This window comes from Phascolarctos cinereus, unplaced genomic scaffold (assembly GCF_003287225.1).
Source record: "Phascolarctos cinereus isolate Bilbo 61053 unplaced genomic scaffold, phaCin_HiC Scaffold_3;HRSCAF=262, whole genome shotgun sequence".
Classification (NCBI taxonomy): Eukaryota; Metazoa; Chordata; class Mammalia; order Diprotodontia; family Phascolarctidae; genus Phascolarctos; species Phascolarctos cinereus.
In genome coordinates, this window is record NW_027555736.1 from 19,632,038 (window position 1) to 19,646,806 (window position 14,769).

The following is a 14,769-nucleotide window of genomic DNA, read 5'->3' on the forward strand; positions in this document are numbered from 1 at the left end:
AAAACTCAGAGGGAAAACCTCTTGTTTTTATAGCTGAGGAAGCTGAGGCCCAGGGAGGTTAAGGGACTTGCCCAAGGTCATGGGGATTGTACCTGACAAAGCCAAGATATGAAACCAAGTCCTCTGACTTCAAAGCTAGTATGGGTTTGGGGTTTTGTGGGGATTTTTTCTCACTGTAACATCATGTCTTTTGTTCAGAGTAATTTCTCTCATCAAACATGCTGAAGTATTCTCCAGTTACCCTTCCAAGGTTGAATGAGAGCCCAGTCATCTACTAAGCATTAGAGGGGATGGCGATCTCAATCAATGGACAGAATAGCCACACTGATGCAAACGCAGGTCAGAGGCAGTTAGGTAACTGTGCAGATAGAGAACTGGACTGACCTCAGGAAGACCTGAGTTTGAATCTTTCAGACACTCCCTGGGTGACCTCGAGTGATCTCTCAGCTCCAGTTCCCACATCAATAAAATGGAGATAATATAACATAATAATAGCAGCAACCCCACAGAGTTTTTGTGAGAATCAAATGAAATCATATATGTCCAGTACTTTGCCAGCCTTAAAGCACTATGGACATGTTAACTATCTTTGAAATATTGAAGAGTAAAGAATTTAGAATGTTTTGATGAGGAAAAAGAGCAAGTTTTCCTTCAAAGAAGCCATGATCCTCAATAATCCACTTATGGGCAGCACCAGTATATAGTACACTACATCAGGCTTTATGTGGGGCCAACACACACTGAGTGCTATACACACAGGCACAGACTAAAAACAACGAGGCCCGAAAAACAAATTCTTTCTCGGCAAGAAAAACCGGTAATGGATTTTTGAAAGGAAATGATGATAAGTTTGTTTCAGTTTTTTAAGTTTTGTTTGGTTTCAATGAGAAAATTGCAAAAAAGATACATTAACGCCTATTCCCCAGAAGACCATCAATTTCTAAGCTGTAATATTTGGTGCAGCTGAAAACTTGCAGCTTCTCTAAATGAAGTGTAACAGCCATAATTGCGTTTCTTGGAGTGAACTTGGTGGCAAATGGTGCATGAATTGATACACGATGATACTTGTACACCATTTATCTCTTTGCAGGATCCTCAAGAAATACAGTGATATAATTATGATATAATTACATTATCCACAGCCTGTGAAGAGAAACGAGTAAGGGGCACTTGTTTACTTAGAGCCATAGATGAGGAAATGTGATTGCTACCTGCCAAGGAGTAAGGGGTGGGACTGAATTTGTAGTGAAGTGGAAGAGATGGCTGCACCCACAAAATGGAGCCCTTCCTTCTTAAGGAAAGGTGGATTTCAATCTAATTCAATTCAACAAGCATTTATTAAGATTGGGGCGCTGTGCTGGGCTTAGCGGACACTCAAATACTCAAACATGCCAATGGATCTAGGATCTCAACATTTGGCTATTCACTCCAAATCATGTGGATTCAAAGTCATCCATTCAGGCCAATCAGAGGAAACATTTGTCCATTTCTTCCCATAAATTCATAGGTTCCTAGATTCAAAGATAGGATGGTCCTCAAAGGTCATCTAGTTCAACCCCCTCATTTTTCAGATAAGGAAACTGAGGCCTGAAGAGGGTAAGAGACTTGGCAAAGATCACACAGGTAATAAGTAGCAGAAGTAGGATCATCCTACTTCAATTGATTTTTTCCACCGTACCACACTGCCTCTTGGGATATATAGCCAATATGTTGGGGCCTTCCTCAGGTTTTTATGACATTTTGAGCCTACCAATGAAGCGTTATGCTACCCACCTGTGACCCTGAGCTCTTGCCATGTGATCAGCCCACATTCTTTGTTTCTCATTTCTTTGATGAAATCTTTTATGTGGCTTCTCTTTCATAATTCCCTGTCTGTAATGTGCCGCAACCTTTTTGCATCCACCATATGCCTATGCATTGTCCTCTGGTGGCATTCATGTCCATTTCTTTCAGGACTGCATGATTTCATGCCTCCCAGTTACATAGTGCCTGAAAAATGAATGAACCCATGAGACAAAGATGGTGAGGACAAAAAAAACTAAATAGTCCCTGCCCACAAGGAGATTATAGTCTAATTTGGGGATAGAAGATATACATATGTAAGTATGTAAATTATTTCCCCCAAGGAGAAAAGATTTAACATAGAAGAAGCAAAAACACACAGAGTATTTTAATCATAGAGCTTGCATAGTCCAAAGCCTTCATACTATAAATGAGGGAGACCTTGGAATGTTTGACATCACTTTGGACATAAAATAACTCTCAGAGTCATGCCAAAATTAATTTGGTCAACTTAACCACTGTACTGGATGTATTTTTATCTTACTCCATCAAACTAAGACATTGGATTTTTTAATAGATTGATGAAAACAATGCCTTAACACAAAAGAGTGACATATGGAACCCATGATGAAAGGAAAGGAGTATGGTGTAATAGAAAGACCATCACAAAAAGAATAAAATCCTACCTCTGAAGATGACTGCTTATGTGACTCTGGGCAAGTTACTTAATTTTTCATTTCAGTTTCTTCATTTATAAAATGATGGGGTGGTATTGGTAGGTCCTCAGATCCTTTCCAGCTCTTGAACTATGTTCCTATGGAAACCATAACGTGGAACCTTATTTAATCTCTTGCAAATGGATACATGTTTGAAATTCTTCTTTAGATCACAATGAGTTTGATTCTCTAATAGATTGAATATCAATTGTGAACAAGAACTTTCCATAGGTGGTTTTTTCCACCTTATTTAATTTTTTTCTTATACATTTGTACCTATACATAGACATGGATATTTTATTTTCTCCCAATTACATGTTAAAACAATTTTCTAACATTTGCTTTAAGTTTTGAGCTCCAAATTCTATCTCTCCCTCTCTCTCTCCTCTCCTGCCTCCCTGAGATGGTAAGCAATCAGAAATAGGTTATGCATGTGCAATCATGTAAAACACTTCCATATAGTAGTCATTTTGTACAGGAAAACTCAAAAGAAAAAGAATGAAAAAAATGAAAAATAGCATGCTTCAGTCTGTTCAAACAATATCAGTTCTTTTTCTGGAGGCAGATAGTATACTTCATCATTACTCCTTTGGGATTGTCTTGGGTCATAGTTGAGAACAGCTAAATCATTCACAATTCTTCATTGAGTAATGTTGCTATTACTGTGTACGAACATTCTCCTGGTTCTATTTATTTCACTTTGCATCAGTTCATGTAAGTCTTTCCAGGTTTTTCTAAAGTCATCTTATTTGTCATTTCTTATACCACAATAATATTCCATTAAAATCATATACCACCAGTTGTTTAAATTGATAAAAGGTCAAAAGATATGAATAGGCAGTTTTCAGACAAAGAAATCAAAGCTATCTATAGTTATGAAAAATGCTCTAAATCACTATTGATTAGAGAAATTCAAATTAAAACAACTCTGAGGTACACCTCATACCTGTCAGATTGGCTAATATGACAAAAAAGGGAAAATGATGGATGATGGAGAGGATGCAGGAAAACTTGGATCTAACGCACTATTGGTGGAGTTGTAAACTGATCCAACCATTTTGGAGAGCAATTTGGAACTATGGCCAAAGGGCTATAAAACTGTACATACCCTTTGGTCCAGCAATACCATGGCCAGGCCTATATTCCAAAGATATCCCAAAAAAAGGGGGGAAATGACCTAGTTGTATGAAAATATTTATAGCAGCTCTTTCTATGGTGGCAAATAATTAGAAATCAAAGAAATGTCCACAGGTGTTTCTTGGCATGGCTTTGGCATTATAGAATTTTAGCATATCAAATGTACATAGACTAATTTGTTGTTTACTGCTTTTTGGTTGTATCTGACTCTTCATGACCCCATGGGGGTTTCTTGGCAAAGATACTATAGTGGCTTGCCATTTCCTTCTCCAGCTCATTTTACAGATAACGAAACTGAGGCAAACAGAGTCAAGTGACTTGTCCAGGGTCACGCAGCTAGTAAGTGTCTGAGGTTAGATTTGAATTTCGGAACATGAGCCTTTCTGATTCTAAGTCCAGTGCTCTAGCTTCTGTGCCATCTCGCTGCCCTCTTAGACCAACAGTGTCATATAATGTTTGACTCAATTCATCAGGAAACATTTATTAAGCATCTACTATATGCTAGAAGATGAGGTGAAAAGGACAAAAATTGAGCCAAAAATCGTCACCAATTAGGACTTCATACTCTACTGCGGGTTTACCACATATGCACAAATAAGATGAATATGAGTCAAAATAAGGAAGGAGAGCATACTAACAACAAAGGGGCTGGGGAAGGCTTCATGGAAAAGGGAGTGCTGAGCTGAGCTTAGAAGGAAGGTGAGGATTCCAAGAGGCATGGTTAGGGACATATTGAATCTGTGACACAAAGAAATACCAACAGATGGGAGTAGATGAAGTATTGAGTTTGGGGAATCATTAGGAAGTAGATAATATGAAATAAGGGCTTCTATTTGTTATACAGATACTAAAAGGTTGGAGGTCATCTTGAGTTCTTCAGCCTTCTTGAGTTCAGATGGTATCCTCGGGAAGAAGAGAAGGAATTTGGAGTAATGTTCCTACAGCTGCTATCTATTAGCCCGGAAGGCCTTGATAGATTGATTTCACCGGTGAAAAATCAGTTACCAGCAGTCCATGCCACTTTCTTATGGATATTGGCCTCCCTTTATCCGTTCCCTGCCAACCCAAAGTCTGGCCTAGTACCTAAAATGGAGTGTCTCTCTCCTGGCCAGAGAAGACCAGATGATGAGGAAGGAGTAGTTTGATGAATTTTTCTTGCCAAGTCTTTATATTTTAGCAGCTTACACATAATAACTTATCTCTGATCATCTCCGTGGAAGTGAGGCTTCTAAACTAAGCAATTTTTGCTAGGCACATGACTTCCTAGAGACCTCTTCACAGGGAAGCTTAGAAATCATCCAAATGGATCTTTTCACCACCTCTACCTCTATTCAACAGATGAGGACACTGAGGCCCAGACAGGTTAAGGTATATAGCCGGAGTGATACAACCCATCTGTCAGAGAAGCAACCTTCAAATTTACTTCCTTTGTTTCTCTTGACTTATTCTCATAGCATAGAATGTCAGATTTAGAAGGAAATTTAACAGTCACTTAAGACAATCCCACAATTTTTGAACACCAAGAGATGAAGCCAAGAAGGGAAGCGACTCACCCAAGGTCATCAAGCTAGTAAGTTCATTTTAAAGCTTCTATACTTTCTTTTATCCCTTACCCAAAGCTTAGGACATAGTAGCTTCTGGATAAGCGGGTTAAATGTCTCTTTTAAGGGCAGCCTTTATTTCTGGTTTGGATACGAGGTAACCTTTTACAACTTCTCATTTCTCTGATGATAAACTGTGAGAAATATTCTCAGGATTATTACCCGAATACATAAGTGGCTAAAGGAGACAGACAAATAGCTTTCAAAAGAATTATAAACTACCGAAAACCGTGTGAAAAAATGTTTCAAAGAACTCACAATTATATAAATGTAGATTTTTAAAATCTAAGGTTTCATCTCACATCAACTGAATTGTCGACAGTGATAAAATGCAAAAATGGTCAATGCTGGAGGAGCTGTGGAAAGATAGTCACACTAACAAAAACAGTTGAACTATTGTTCAAGGTATGAATTGATCTACACTTCTGGAAAACAAATTGGAATTATCCAAGACAGTTACTAAGCTTCTCCAAAGTGATCCCACTGATGGACATTTGCCCCTAAGATGTCAACAATGGAAGGGCCCAAAATATTCCCAGCAGCATTTTTTATAGTAGCAAAAAGCTGGAAACAAATCATGTGCCCTACCACTGAAGAATGGCTGAATAGTGACACACAAATGTAAGGAAATATTTTTGCATTCTATGAAACAATAAGGAATGCTGTGAGTAGTGAGAAAGGGGATACTTTGGAGTTAGGAAGATCTGAAATCCAGTGTCTCCTCTGACACATACTGTGTGATCCTGGGCAAGTCACTGAAACTCTCAGTGCCCCCAGGGAAATTTCTAAAACTGTGACTTGTAGAACAGTTGCTAATGTTCATAATAGGAAGGGATTTCCACATCCAGAGTAACTTCATACTAAAGAATTCACAGGCCCAAGACAAAAAAAAATAGGTTAAAAATGACAAATACAGGGTCACCTAGATGGCACAGTGGATAGAGCTCTGAATTTAGAGTCAGAAGGACCTGAGTTCAAATCTGGCCTCAGATACTTGACACTTACTAGCTGTGTGACCCTGGGCAAGTCACTTAACCCCAATGGCCTCACCAAAAATAGATAGATAGATAGATACATAGATAGATAGATAGATAGATAGATGAATGAATGAATGAATGAATGAATGAATGAATGAATAAATATTAAAAACAAATAAAAACAAATACAAGGAATTCAGGAAAATTCTGGAAGACTTCCATGAACTGATAAAGAATGTTGAAAACAGAATCAAAGGACAATTTAGACAATCGTGCCAATGAAAACAACACTAAAAGACCTCAGAATTCAGATTAAATTCAATGAAAGAGCTCTTTATCTGGAGTCAGAGGACCTGGTTTGAAACTTTCTCACCATGAGCCTTTACATAAGTCACTCTCTGGGTCTCCATATTCTAATCTGTAAAACCAGGAAGCTAAATTAGATGACCTCTAAGGTTCCTTTCGACTCTAAATCAATGATCCATATGATATATGCATCCAGTCTTGATTCCAGAGGACCAATGATGGAAATACACTTCTCTCGGGTGTGGGATATCATATTCATCATCAGATAGGGTCATTATGAAGATCCATTTTATTTAACTGGTTTTCCCTCTTATAAGAAAAGACATTATACTAGGGAGAAGAAAAGCATCAATAAATCATTTTTAGAAAGAGAATGCTCTCAGTCAGGAAGGTTAGTGTCTATGGAACACTTTCCCTGTCCTGTTCCCCACAGGAAACTTGGAATCTTGCATTTTGATTCTCAAAGCGCAGAGAGAGTTCCAACCCAGCTTTTTGTTGTGATTACATTTCTTCCATCTCCACTAACAAAATCTTTCTAATCCTCCACCTGCCACCACCTCCCCCCTAAAAAGCCTGCACATCATTCTAGCACCAACAATCTTGCTTTGTTAGCTAACAGCAGTCCTTCCAAAGAGGCAGCCCTTGTCATTCCACAATAAAAGGTCTCCTGCAGCCATAAACATTTAGATTCCAGACTTCTGTGTTTATGAGAGCCAGAGGAACTGATTGCCTCCTTCATTCTCAGCAGTGATTGTGGGATTATCAGTTAAAGAGCTGACCCGCTCCAAAATAATACTGTGGCTTTTCAGACGCGCAGGTGGTATCTGCTCTCAACAAGACTGAAAGGAGTCACACAACACAAAAGGTGGGCAAGAGTTTTATGCTAAGACATTTGCTTGGTTTATTACCAACCCCAAAGGAAGTATGGCTTATTAAACATTCAAATCAGCCCTGAAAGAGAGAAAGCAGGAAAAATTCACTTGAATGTGTAAGGGAAGGAAAAGTTTGTAAAGGCTTCCAAAGAATCCTTTGTAAACCCTCCCCACCAACCCCCCCCCCACTGCTGTCCATGGTATGCGGGCTTACAAACTTCTCTATTTTAGATATGACTTCTAAGCATAGCCATGCCTTGCTTGCCTCTCACATGGTCATGAGCACCCCTAGGAGACAGGTGTTGAGCTAGCTGGCCTCTGTCTCTGCGGACCTGATGGCAGGTAGAGCCAGTTTAAGCAAATAACTCTGACACTGCCGGTTGTGATTGACATGCTGTGAGTCTCTGGGGTTCCCAAAGACGGATGGCCTTCACGCAAACGACTCTGAGATGGATTAGGCACCAAACACAGAAGATTCTAGCTCCTATCCCATGCTATTGTCAGTAATCTGGGAGTTCTCAGCACTTGTAAATAAGACAGTTTCCACAATACAGATGGAGCTATCATTTACTGTAATTAGACTGCTGGCTAGAGGTGGCATTGAAAGGCAACTCCTATAGCCTACAGCAGGGCTGGGGAAGCTGTGGCCTCAAGGTCACATGTAGCCCTCTAGGTCCTCAAGGGCGGCCCTTTGACTGAATCCAAACATCACAGAACAAATCCTTTTAATAAAAGGATTTGTTTTGTAAAACTTGGACTCAGTCAAAAGGACCTAGAAGGCCATGTGTGGCCCTGAGGCCCCAGGTTCCTCACCCCTGGCCTGGAGCGTCACCACCAGAATGATAGCTTGTAAGGAAGGTCATACCTACAAGCAGACATGAGGCGCCTCCTGACCTCCATCACCTTCTAGGGCCTCCTTTCCCCACTCTCACTAAAGGATGACGGTGTATCCATTTTATATATCTATATAAGGACAAGCATTCTCTTCCCACCCCCACCCCAGGTAGGATTCAAACTCCTGCAGGGCAGGAATGATTTGACGTTTGTCACTGAGTCCCCAGTTTGGGGCTTGGAATAAACTAGCTGTTTAATGTTTGTTGGTTGTCATAAGTCACTTTAAGTCACTTTAACTCAAAGAACATTCATAAAACACCTACTGTGTACAGACCATTGAGCTAGGCTACAGAGGTTAGATATGAATCAGTGCCTGCCCTCCAGGAGGTCAGAGTTTAGAGCGCCAACTTGGCCTAGTAGATAGAGTCAGTATCACCTGTGTTCAAATCCTACCTCAGACACTGGTTATGTGACCCTTTGGGTGAATCACCTAACCTAAGACTATTTCCCATTTGCAAAATGAACATAAAAATACCCAGCTCATAGGGTTTTTTGTAAGTTCTACTGAGATGACATTAAACCACTTCAGAAACTGTGAAGTCCAATGTAGAATAAGAACCGGTAACATTTATATAAGTCTTTAATGTTTGCAAGGCACTTTACAAGGATCTCATTTGATCCTCACAACAGTCTTGTGAGTTAGGCACTATTATTATTCCCATTTTACAGATGAGGAAACCAGAGGCTGAAAGAGGTAAAGTGACTACCCTAGGATCATAGTGTCTGAGCCAAGTTTTGAATTCAGGTCTTCCTGCTTCCAAGGCTAACACTCTATCCACCTCCTCCCCTCTACTTATCTGTCTGTTGGGTCATAGAGCTAGAAGGGACCTCTGATGCCATCTAGTCTAACACCTTTATTTTACAGATGAGGAAACTGAGGCCCAGGGAGGTTAAGAGACTTGCCCAAGATCATATAATAGTGAGTGGAAGTAGGAGAGATCTATTCAGCAAATACTCATTTGTAATCATACAGTCTAATGAGAACCCTAAAATACTGGCTGTATGACCCTGAGCAAGTAACTTAACCTTTCACTGCCTAGTCAAATTTCTGAAATTATGTGTTGTAGAGAAGGTGCCAACTTGCATCGATCTAGTCAACAAACATTTATGAAGAGTCTATTATATTCCAGGCACTGTTCTAGATGCTGGGAATACAAAGAAAGGCACAAACAGTCCCTGCCCTCAAGGGGCTCATAATCTAATGGAGGCGACAATATGCAAACAATATATGAAGAAGATGTGTACAGGACCCACAGGAGATATTATAGAGGAAAGGCGCTAGCCTTATCGGGGTCAGGAAAGCCTTCCTGCAGAAGATGGGATGTTAGCTGGGACTTTAAGGGAGCCAGGGATATCAGGAAGCAGAGATGAGGAAAGAGAGAATTTCAGGTAAGGGGAATAGCCAGTGAAAAGTTCTAGTCAGTTTGTAGAAAGAAAGAGTGCTCAGCCTGGAAACTGTGTACATCTTAGAAATCATAGGTCCTTGGCAACTAAGTGGCATGGCATCTAGAGGGTAAGAGTTGGCATCAGGAAAATCTGAGTTCAAATCCTGCTTCAGACACACTTATACCTGTGTATAAGTAATTCTGGACAAGTCGCTTCCCCTCTCCTTGCTTTAGTTTCCTCATCTGTAAAATGGGGATAATAAGAGCACCTACCTCCCAGAGACATGGTGAGGATGGAATGAGCTCACATATGCAAAGTGCTTTGCAAACCTTAAAAATGCTATATAAATGCTAGCTATTATGAAGTGATTGATTGATATGTGGGAAGGCCCCGTGATTTCTTTGGAGGAACGAAGTGATTAGAGTAAGATGTGGAACTGGGGAGTGGCACATGAGATGCAGTGTGCTGTAGTGGATAGAGAGTAGGATTTGGGGTCAGAAGACCCAGGTTCAAATCCCCACTCTGCTAATTGCGCGACCATATGCACATAATTTACGAGCAGCTAGTGGCATCATAGTGCCTAGAGTCAGGAAGACTCATCTTCCTGAGTTCAAATCCAGACTCAGACACTTACTAGTTTTATAACCTTGGGCAAGTCACTTAACCCTCTTAGCCTCAGCTGCTTCATTTGTAAAATGGGGATAATAATAGTACCTCACAGGGATGTTTTGACAATCAATCCAACCCAATAAACATTTATTAAGCACCTGTTAGCTGTATGACCCTGGCAAGTCACTTAACCCTGTTTGCCTCAGTTTCTTCATCTGTAAAATGAGCTGGAGAATAAAGTGGCAAACCACTCCAGCATCTTTGACAAGAAAACCCCAAATAGGGTCGAGAATAGTCAGACGTGACTGACTGAACAACAACAAATATACACAACTTCCCTACTCTAAGATTCAGTTCCCTTATCTGTAAAAGTACAGACTTATACTAGGTGCTCTTCAAGGGCCCTTACAGCTTACTGTCTTCCAATCTAGCATGGTTAATGTCACAGCCACCTTCCTGTGTTTGAGTTATTCCAACTCAGTGCTCTTTTTGCCGGGCAATGCTGATGACAAGCATACAGTCTGGTTTCTGTTCTATTGAAGAGGTCTTAGCAGCCAGGCTGCCAGCCTGTTAGCTTTTCACTTTCCCTCCGTGGGACTGGTTAACAGTAAGATAATGTGTTGGCAGGGAGCCATTAGCCAGCTCTGACTCAACAATAGAACACTGATAACTTAATAAACTGCCAGTGCAAGCTGGGTAGATGTATTCCTGCTCTTCAAAGCCCAATATGAAGTCATAGCCATTGAATGACCTACTAGCCCATGGACCTTTTCATTACAAAGAAGGGCAGAAAATTATTAAGATTGATTTCTTTATTCAGGGGAAAGGATCATGGGATTTTTAAAGCTGGAAAGGACCCTAGAGCACATCTAGTCCAAACCTCTAATTTTACAGATGAGGAAACAAAGGCTCTAAGAGGGAAGATGACATTCCCCTTCTCCCCCAGCCCAGCTCCAGGTCTGCCGTAGTTTCAGCCAGGCACCTCCCTCAGCACCTACAACCTTCCCATTCTGGAAAATCCATCTAGCATGCCATTGGTAAGTTTCTCCTGGAGGGACCCAGGCCAGCCAAACTTCATACTCCTCCTAGCTGGCCCTCTGACTTTCTGGGCTTCAGTACCGTGCCCTCATTCAGAAACATTAGCCCCTTTCCTTCCGTTGCTCCCCACTTTTTAGCTCCCTCCTGTTTTATCTTCCCTTGAGGAAAGGAGAATGTACGCCCCTTGAACAGGAACTCTCTTTTTGCTTGTATTTTCATCCATAGTGCTTGGTGCAATGTCTGGCACGCAGTAAACGCTGAATAACACCTGTTAACTTTACCTTGCCTTGCACGAGGTCACACACAAAAATAATCAGCAGAATCAGAATTTAAACTCGGATCTCCTAAGACCTTTCCCACTGAACCATGCAAATGAACCTTAAAAGCTATCTAGTCCACTCGTCCCACTTCACAGATGAGGAAAGTGAGGCACAGAGGGTAAGTGATTTGTCCAAAGTCAATAAGTATCAGAGCCGCCCAGACCAGCAGAGGAGGCATCCGAAGCAGCCCGATCAGCTGCAGCGCGTGTCGTCTACCCACCCGCCCACCCCACCCCACCCCCACGCCCCGCCTCCACCCGCCCCGGGTGTCTCTCTTTCGCACCTTCCTCCCCCCACTCCTCTCCTCCTCCGCCCGAAGGTGTCCTCTCGTCTTCTCGACTTCCCCTATTGTTCCGCCCCAGCCTCCCACCCTTCCGTTTCCCGCCCGCTCCCCCTTTTCCCTTCACCCGCCGGGCGCCAGAAGTTGTTGGCTTCCACTCCCACCAGTGACCGAAGACTTGACCACTTTACAAAGTCCAAATCCCCAGAACCCCAGCTCGACATGGACACCGGTGTGATTGAAGGTGGATTAAATGTCACTCTCACCATCCGGCTACTTAGGCATGGAAAGGCCGTGGGAAGCAATGCCATCTTTAAAGCTTTTGCTATGATCGTTGACAAACTGGAAGAGGACCTCAGCAGCTGTATGACCAATAGTACAGCTGTCAGCAGACCCCCAGTTACCCTCAGCCTTGTGGTCCCCGCTAGCCAGTGTGGCTCTCTCACAGGAAAAGGGGGATAGGGGCAGCTAGGTGGCGCAGTGAATAGAGCCCCGGCCCTGAAGTCAGGCGGACCTGAGTTCAAATTCAGCCTCAGACCAAAACACTTGACACTTACTAGCTGTGTGACTCCGGGCAAGTCACTTAACCCCAACTGCCTAAAGAAAAAAAAAAAGATAAGAAAAGAAAAGGAGGATGCAAGATCAAGGAAATAAGAGAGAGTACAGGGGTTGAGGTCCAGGTGGCAGGGGATAGGCTACCAAACTCAACTGAGCAGGCCATCTCTATTGCAGGTATCCCACAATCCATCACTGAGTATGTCAGACAGATCTGCGTGGCCATGTGGGCGGCTCCCCCAAGGGCGTGACCATCCCGCAGCAGCCCAAGCCGTTCAGCTCTCCAGGCGTCGTTGCAGGTGGTCAGGCCTATACCATTCAAGGACAGCATGCCATTCCAGAGCCAGACTTGACCAAGCTGCACCAGTTGGCAATGCACCAGTCTCACTTTCCCGTGACTCATGGCAACACTGGATTCAGTGTAGGTTGGGATGCATCTACTCAGACTACTTCTGGACTCACCATTCCAAACCATTTAACTGGCTACATAATCGGGCGTCAAGGCGCCAAAATCAGCGAGATTCGTCAGATGTCTGGGGCTCAGATCAAAATTGCCGAACCAGTGGAAGGATCTACTGATAGGCAAGTTACCATCACTGGACCTGCTGCCAGCATTAGCCTGGCCCAGTATCTAATCAATGTCAGTTTAGAAAACGCTAAACCCTCCTCCCAGGCAGCCTCCCTCACGATCCCTGATCACCTCATTATCAACCTCTCTCAACCCTCCATCCTTCTTCTTCTTCCTCCTCCTCCACCACCACCACCCGCTTGCTCGCCACAGCGGGGACCTCCGACCCACCTTCCAGCCTCCCCAACCCTCCTCCGACCTCTGCTTACATCTCCAGTCTGCTTGGCACGAAACCCATCCCTGTCCTGGCTCTAAAGGTTGTGTCTGCTGCTAAGGGTCTCGGGGCTTCGGCTGCCACCGCCACCACTTCTTGCAGAACCCCGCTTAACTAACAAACTAAAAGCTGAGAAACAGAGATTTGCTCTCTACTGATGGCAGATTTCTGGGACATCCCTTCAAAAGTGTTTCTGGGCTTTATTTTTTCCTTTGTGAAACATTGGTGAAAACCAAATAATTGTGAGCTTGTGACCTTCCTTGGTGCTTCTGTGGGGGAGAGGGGTGGGGGGAGATCTTTGCTTAGGTCCAGGCCAGTTGAGCTGAGTGTTTGCAGGTTTCTGAGTCTGAGATTTGTTGAATTCCTTATCTAGAGCCATGGCTGTTGACTCCTCCTTCCCTCCCCCTCCCCCAACTCTTCTCTCTCTCTCTCTCTCTCTCTCTCTCTCTCTCTCTCTCTCTCTCTCTCTCTCTCTCTCTCTCTCTCTCTCTGTCTCCCTCCTTCCCTTTTTCCATCGCCCTTTCTGTAGCTTTGTGTGTGTGTGTGTGTGTGTGTGTGTGTGTGTGTGTGTGTGTGTGTGCCTTGCAATATGATAATGTGTTAGGGTCTGTGTTTAATGAATAAAAGCTACTCTGTTAAATAAGAATAAGAATAATAAGTAAATAATAATAATAATAATAAGTATCAGAGCCCAGGCCTTCTGATTCCAAATCAAACACCCTTTCTTTGGCACTGTTCAGCTCTTCTAGGTAATGATGATTTTTAGTAAATAGGCATATTTCAAAGACTTGCTTGCCCTGCCTAGGAAAGATAAAAGACATAACATTCTTCCCAAGGAAGGCTCCTAGATGAGTTGAACAATAGAACATGAATTCCATGCTCTCCCTCTTCTTTGTGGAAACATTCAGTTAATCAATGGGCAAAGATTGCTTGCATGTCTGCCATTCACCCAGATCACTGGCCTTAGATGGTGCCCAAAATACAAGGTGCTGGAAGTTCCACTCAGGAGACATACAAATGCAAAGATCTTTATTGAAGGATCCACAGTATCAGATAGAAATAAGTAACCCTGATCTCCTTCCCTATTTGTTTTCATATTATAATACTATTTAGCATCACCAACTCCAAACCTTAGCTTCCCATCCTCTGAAGCATGCTGTGGACTCCACTGATGGCAAATATACATGGCAACAGGCAAGAGCCTGGCATCAGGTCCAAAGGAGGGGTCAGTCTTACTTATCTCTGGGATCAGGCTCATGTAAGGTGCCCTATGAGGAGGCAGAAAACTGAGAGATATTTGTGGCCTAAAAGAGGCAACTTCTCTGGGAGGGGTCTGCAGGAGGTGAGGATGAACAGTACTTGTTTGCCACATTAGAGTGTGACTTGGGTTTGGAAAGAGAGTTCATGGTCTAGTAAGCTTCTGTAGCCCTCTACAGGTGCAAAGGTGTAACTAG

General features: G+C 42.6%; 1 pseudogene; it reads left to right on the forward strand.

Annotated features, from left to right (window-relative positions):
• Nucleotides 1-12,139: 12,139 nt before the first annotated feature.
• Nucleotides 12,140-13,473, forward strand: LOC110216405 (poly(rC)-binding protein 2-like; annotated as a pseudogene).
• The last annotated feature ends 1,296 nt before the right edge of the window (nucleotides 13,474-14,769 follow it).